Consider the following 7,249-nt stretch of genomic DNA (forward strand, 5'->3'; position numbering starts at 1 on the left):
CGTCCCACTTTAGTAGTGTAAGACTAGAGGGAAGGCAGCTAGTCATCACCACCCACCGCCACTCTTGGGCTACACTTTACCAACGATAGTGGGATTGACGGTCACATTATAACGCCCCCACGGCTGAAAGGGCGAGCATGTTTGGTGTGACGAGGATTCGAACACGCGACCCTCAGATTGCGAGTCGAGTGCCTTAACCACCATAACTTAGTATAACGGTTTGGTGTAAGAAAGATCCATCCAATAACACAATAATGGGTGTTGTTATAAGTACGTTAGTTGTGTTCTATATTTCTTCATAACTTAGTTTAACGGCTTGGTGTAAAAAAGATCCATTCAACACCACCATAATGGGTGTTGTTGTAAATACGTTAGTTATGTTCTATATTTCTACATAACTTAGTTTAACAGTTTGGTGTAGGAAAGATCCATCCAATAACACCACAATGGATGTTGTTGTAAGTACGTTAGTTGTGTTCTATGTTTCCAGATAACTTACTTTAACAGTTTGGTGTAGGAATCTCAATGTGTGTTTTATTTATTACATACCCATAGAACTCCTTGTTAGTGATGGCTGTAACCGAATACTTTATTAATATTGCAATGATTTCTAAGCCCATCTTTATAAAGAAGAATATATATTTATATATATCGATACAGGTTTAAGTAGTGAATAGTTTTATTAACAGAATATGATCTATATATCGATACAGGTTTAAGTAGTAAATAGTTTTATTAACAGAATATGATCTATATATCGATACAGGTTTAAGTAGTGAATAGTTTTATTAACAGAATATGATCTATAAAGTTGTACACGTGTTCAATTTTTTCGTGATGTTTAATATGTTAAAAGAGAGATGGTTTGGACGCTTTTTAGTAGAAAATTCTTAATTTTAGCAAGAACCATATTTGCGTCTAACAAAATGCATAGTGTATGCTTTATAACATCAAATTACAACCAATAGTTGTTTTTTCTTTCATCAATAAACAAATATGTTTGAATTTTTGACTCCAGGTTTTCGGTATGGTAAGATTTACCTAAGAACATTTAACTTTGTATTGCGATAACCAGGTTAACAAAGAAACTACAAGGGTGTTGGAAAGTAGTTTTTATGTACGGTAACAACGTTTTCTCTTGTCTTCTAGCCAACTATGGCCGCAGTCCTTGCGTTTGTCTACATAGCCACGGCAAAAGTTCCCAAATCGCCAAAGAACACCACGAAAAACCGGCCGCTGCAGGATCTGGAGGAGATGGTGGGGGGATTAAAACAAACAAGTTTTTGGTATCGTTTGTAATCGTGCTGTAGACAGGATCTGGAAGAGATGGGGGGAATGAAAACAGACAGATTTTTGGTATCGTTTGTAATCGTGCTGTAGATGCATACGTCTCAACCTTGAGCGACTTGGGTGTCGGGTAAGCGGAAGTTTTCAAGACGACGGGCCTAGAGATGGCAGTAGTGGAAACTTTAAAGATGTCAACGGCAGAGGCCAAACGGGAAGACTTGGTAGTCCTCACGGTGAAAGTTTGAAAGCCAGAAAATCAAGCCGGGCTAACTTTGATGGCTTCAGCAACAATGATTTACAGAGTGGCAGGGGTGCTGTCATTGGTGGAGGGTTCGATAAAAGCAGTTTTCTCGCTAGTAATTATGATGGAAGGTTTGGAAATTCCGCTTTTAAAGACTACTATACAGTTCCTGCTGTGGCAGTGGTTACTAACGAGGACAGTGAAAATTTCTTTTACCAATGAGACATAATGTTTGTGACTGAAAGTGGTGTTCTCAAAAAACAACAGGCAATTATTTCAATAAACATATTGAAAGTGTTGACCAATAAGGACATTAAAGGTTACTGTAATAACTGTACGCATAATGTAGAAACAGAGTATAATAATTTTCGTTTACAAATTCAGGAACTATATATATGCTGACGTAGTGGAATATGGGATAGTTGTATTATACTGTAGCAAGGTGTTAAGTATGCAAAACGATATGTGTTAAAATACTGAAATATGGCATAGTTGTGTTATATCTAGATCAATTTTGTCTGAAGTACACTTTTTGTGTACATCCAGATCACTTTCATCAGAAATACATTTTTGTGTACATCCAGCTCACTTTTATCCGAAGTACATTTGTGTACATCCAGATCATTTTCATCCGAAGTACATTTTTGTGTATATCCAGATCACTTTCGTCCGAAGTACATTTTTTGTGTACATCCAGATCACTTTCACCTGAAGTGCATTTTTGTGTACATCCAGATCACTTTAATCTGCAGTACACTTTTTGTGTACATACAGATCACTTTCATCTGAAGTACATTTTTTATGTACATCCAAATCACTTTAATCTTATATACATTTTGTATACATCCAGATCACTTTCATCTGAAGTGCATCTTTGTGTACATTCAGCTCACTTTCATCCGAAGTACATTTGTGTACATCCAGATCATTTTTATCCGAAGTACATTTTTATGTATATCCAGATCACTTTCGTCCGAAGTACATTTTTTGTGTATATCCAGATCGCTTTCGTCCGAAGTACATTTTTTGTGTACATCCAGATCACTTTCAGCTGAAGTGCATTTTTGTGTACATCCAGATCACTTTAATCTGCAGTACACTTTTTGTGTAAATTCAGATCAATTTTATCTGAAGTACATTTTTGTGTATATCTAGATCAATTTTGTCTGAAGTACACTTTTTTGTGTACATCCAGATCACTTTCATCAGAAATACATTTTTGTGTACATCCAACTCACTTTCATCCGAAGTACATTTGTGTACATCCAGATCATTTTCATCCGAAGTACATTTTTGTGTATATCCAGATCACTTTCGTCCGAAGTACACTTTTTGTGTACATCCAGATCACTTTCATCAGAAATACATTTTTGTGTACATCCAGCTCACTTTCATCCGAAGTACATTTGTGTACATCCAGATCATTTTCATCCGAAGTACATTTTTGTGTATATCCAGATCGCTTTCGTCCGAAGTACATTTTTTGTGTACATTCAGATCACTTTCAGCTGAATTGCATTTTTGTGTACATTCAGATCACTTTAATCTGCAGTAAACTTTTTGTGCACATCCAGATTACTTTCATCTGAAGTACATTTTTCAGGTACATCCAAATCACTTTAATTTGCAGTACACTTTTTGTGTACATACAAATAGCTTTCACCTTAGTACATTTTTCTACAGATCCAAAGTTAAATTCATAAAATGTTTACTTAAATCAACAGTATGGCAAATAATTGTTTCGGATATTCGTGAAAAGCTATACAAGAGCTTTTTGCGCAGAGTCGACCATAATTGTAATTTGATGCACTAGAGGTAAGGCAACCAGTAAAATCCACCCAACGTCAAATCTTGGACTACCCTAATCAAGTAGTGGGATTTAACCTTTACTCCCATAACGCTCCCACGTCCTCAAAGCTCAGACAGAAAAATCCAAAGAGTGGATATTCTACACTGAATATTAACTGATTTTAATGCAATATTTGGGTGTGCATAAATTGCTAAAACAGTTCCAGAATTTGGCCACCAAAGGACACTAGAGGATGAAGATCTGAAAAAATTGAAAGTCTGCATTTCTAGATTTATGGGTCAGTTACATAAGGAAGACAATCACACACAGTTTGCCCTATGTGGCTTTGCTCGAAAACAACCAAAGCAATCGTAACTTATTTTTGGAATAACTACAGATAATTATAATTTAACATGATCACACAAGTTATGAATGTACTAAACATAGTGTGTAATAAGCATAAGTCCTTGGGTGTGTCGACGGACTTTTACATCGCTAAAATTCAGGGTTTGAGTGCCCGTGGTGGACAGAACTCATATAACTAACTTAGAGCTAAAATAATTCCAACAACAAGAACATAAAGAAACATTTCCGATTGTTCAATGAAACATACTCTATAAGGTTTGTCAGGTTCTGGTGAAATATTTCTAATGATTGAAAACCATGGCCTCTTACAAGGGATCAAATCTCGACTGTAGAAGGGTAAAGAAACAAGTACTGGAGGTTAAACTCCTCACTCACAAAGCGTATTTAGTACAAGAGGTTAAACTTCTCACTCACAAAGTGCATTAAGTACTGGAGGTTAAACTACTCACTTATAAAGCGTATTAAGTATTAGAGGTTAAACTACTCACTTATAAAGCGTATTAAGTATTAGAGGTTCAACTTCTCACTCACAAAGCGTATTTAGTACTGGAGGTTAAACTACTCACTTATAAAGCGTATTAAGTACCGGAGATTAAATTTCTCACTCACAAAGTGTATTAAGTATTAGAGGTTCAACTTCTCACTCACAAAGCGTATTTAGTACTAGAGGTTAAACTTCTCACTCACAAAGTGCATTAAGTACTGGAGGTTAAACTACTCACTTATAAAGCGTATTAAGTATTAGAGGTTAAACTACTCACTTATAAAGCGTATTAAGTATTAGAGGTTCAACTTCTCACTCACAAAGCGTATTTAGTACTAGAGGTTAAACTTCTCACTCACAAAGTGCATTAAGTACTGGAGGTTAAACTACTCACTTATAAAGCGTATTAAGTACTGGAGATTAAATTTCTCACTCACAAAGTTTATTAAGTATTAGAGGTTAAACTCCTCACTCACAAATTGTGTTCAAGTTCACAAAGTATAATTCATATATATATATATCTCATTATTTTACTAATAATTTTATACCTTAGGAAGAATAAAGCACGATTGGTGCTCGAATTTTGTATAACTCACAGAGGACAATAATGATAAGTGAACAGAACAATTTTGGGAAAATCAAAACCGTAGTTTCATTATCATATTTATTAACTTTCAAAGTTTATTTTTGACACTATATATAGACTTCATTTTCAAAGTACTATCGTGCATGACTGCAAAATTTTGCAGTTGCAGTTATTTAGGTTCTCTATAGTGCCCTCTATTGGCCAGAATTGGAACAGTAAAATACTTACATTCATGGCAAATAAATGTTCAGCATAAAATATGGTCTCAAGTTTTCTGTTTGTAAGATTTTCTACACAAACTGTCTTTATTCTAGCTTGTACCAAGATTTTTTAATTGAGGCAGAAAAAAAATTCTCTGAAGTTTTTATCGGTGTTGTTTTTTGATTGAGTGTTGAACAAAACTTATAATAACGTGGTAAAACGGTGACTTTTTTTACTGTGATATCCACACACAGTAAAAGTAATTATGTATTTCGTAAGTAAATATCATCAGGACATAAATGTGCGTCAACTACTGTGGACTTAATCCGGGCATACACATTTTAATAACGACTCATGTATTTTACACACCTATTACAAATGACCTGAATGAATGACCAGTAAAAATTGGTCCAAATATTCTGCAATTTTAACAAACTTTAAACTGAAACTCGGAAAAATAAAAATATAATAAGGAAGTGAAAAACTAACACAAATTATCTGTTTACGCAATGAACAGAAAGCTCAATGATACGTTGATCAAACAGTTAGTATTAGCTCCAACTGGAAGTTTAATATCTAATAAGAGGCAAGGATATCCAAGAAAACATCCTGAAGGGAGAATAATATCACTTGATGAATTCAGCATCAAACATAGTTGAAACACCTTCAGAAGTACAAGATATGCATGATATTATAATAAGTAGTAGAACTGTTCGCAATAACAAGGAAAATATACACAAAAAGGTTGCAGTCAGATTTCACGTGTAAAGATGACCAAGATTTTAACCTTTCCAAAGGAAGAAAAAGAAAGAACGAATGAGACATGGATGAGCTTTGTTTGGAAACTCTGAAAAAGAAGTTTAAACAAATAATAGAGTACACTGGAACATGTTCAATGGTAGAAGGACGGAACATGGTGTTCAATGGTAGAAGGACGGAACATGGTGTTCAATGGTAGAGAGACGGAACATGGTGTTCAATGGTAGAAGGACGGAACATGGTGTTCAATGGTAGAAGGACGAACATGGTGTTCAATGGTAGAGGGTTGTAAGAATAATATTGGGAGAAGGAAGGAAAATAGCTCATAAAATTAAATGTATCTATTGTCCAACTCAGAAATGGTTCATATAAGCATTTTTGTGGCGTCAGTTGAATATAAGAAACCAATTAAGTATTGGGACATTGTACAGACAAAAACAGCTCATATTTTCTAATTCTATGATAGTAGCAACCACGCCTGATCGATATCAGTGAAAGCGGTAGAAGGATCTATTAGATATTGATTATTGATTATTCCAAGGTCACTTTTTTGGTTGCTATTTCATTACTGGGTAGAAATTTAATTTGGAGAAAATTCCAAAACAAAGTTTTTATTCTTTGAATCTTCTTTTAAATTTGGGAGTTAATACCACAGACTCGGATTTATAATTGACGCAGAACATTAACTAAAAATAGACATCAAACTTTTCAAAATAAAAAGAAATATTACTTTGAAAACATGACAGATTAAAATCACTAAATCATTGATATTACATATGATATCTTGAATATTTATGGCGTTTGTTGTGTGGATAAATACTTTTTCTCTGTCTCAGTTTATAAATATTCAAAGTGTTTGTTGCATGCTCTATTTATTCTATAATTAATGTTTCTATCTGAGTCAACCTCCCATACCTTTATTGGTATAACATGAGAAACAAACTTAAGACTACATTTGTGTGCTGTTTCGTCACACTGGTCACCTTTTAGTTATTAATAGACCAAGAATTACTCATAAGGTCCAAGATCTTTATACACAAAAATTGAAGGTACTGTTATTTCTGGTTCAAATGTAATATTCACTTAGGTTTTACTTGTACTAATTTTATTTTAGTTACATGTGTAACTAGAAGGTCACTCAGTAGAACTCATACTGTAACTAGAAGGTCACTCAATAGGAATCATAGTGTAACTAGAAGGTCACTCAGTAGAACTCATAGTGTAACTAGAAGGTCACTCAGTAGAACTCATACTGTAACTAGAAGGTCACTCAATAGGAATCATAGTGTAACTAGAAGGTCACTCAGTAGAACTCATACTGTAACTAGAAGGTCACTCAGTAGAACTCATACTGTAACTAGAAAGTCACTCAATAGGAATCATATTGTAACTGAAGGTCACTCAGTAGAACTCATAGTGTAACTAGGTCACTCAGTAAGACTCATAGTGTAACTGAAGGTCACTCAGTAGAACTCATGGTGTAACTAGGTCACTCAGTAAGACTCATAGTGTAACTGAAGGTCACTCAGTAGAACT

General features: G+C 34.5%; 1 long non-coding RNA gene across 1 annotated transcript in view; it reads left to right on the plus strand.

Annotated features, from left to right (window-relative positions):
- LOC111085789 overlaps positions 1 to 2,015 on the plus strand; it is a 13,444-nt gene extending 11,429 nt beyond the window's left edge. The window contains exon 3 of the long non-coding RNA XR_002610580.1: positions 1,150 to 2,015. This is a non-coding gene — a long non-coding RNA (uncharacterized LOC111085789). The remainder of the gene's footprint in view (positions 1 to 1,149) is intronic.
- Positions 2,016 to 7,249: the final 5,234 nt, after the last annotated feature.

The sequence above is a fragment of the Limulus polyphemus genome, unplaced genomic scaffold (assembly GCF_000517525.1).
Source record: "Limulus polyphemus unplaced genomic scaffold, Limulus_polyphemus-2.1.2 Scaffold619, whole genome shotgun sequence".
NCBI classification, from domain to species: Eukaryota; Metazoa; Arthropoda; class Merostomata; order Xiphosura; family Limulidae; genus Limulus; species Limulus polyphemus.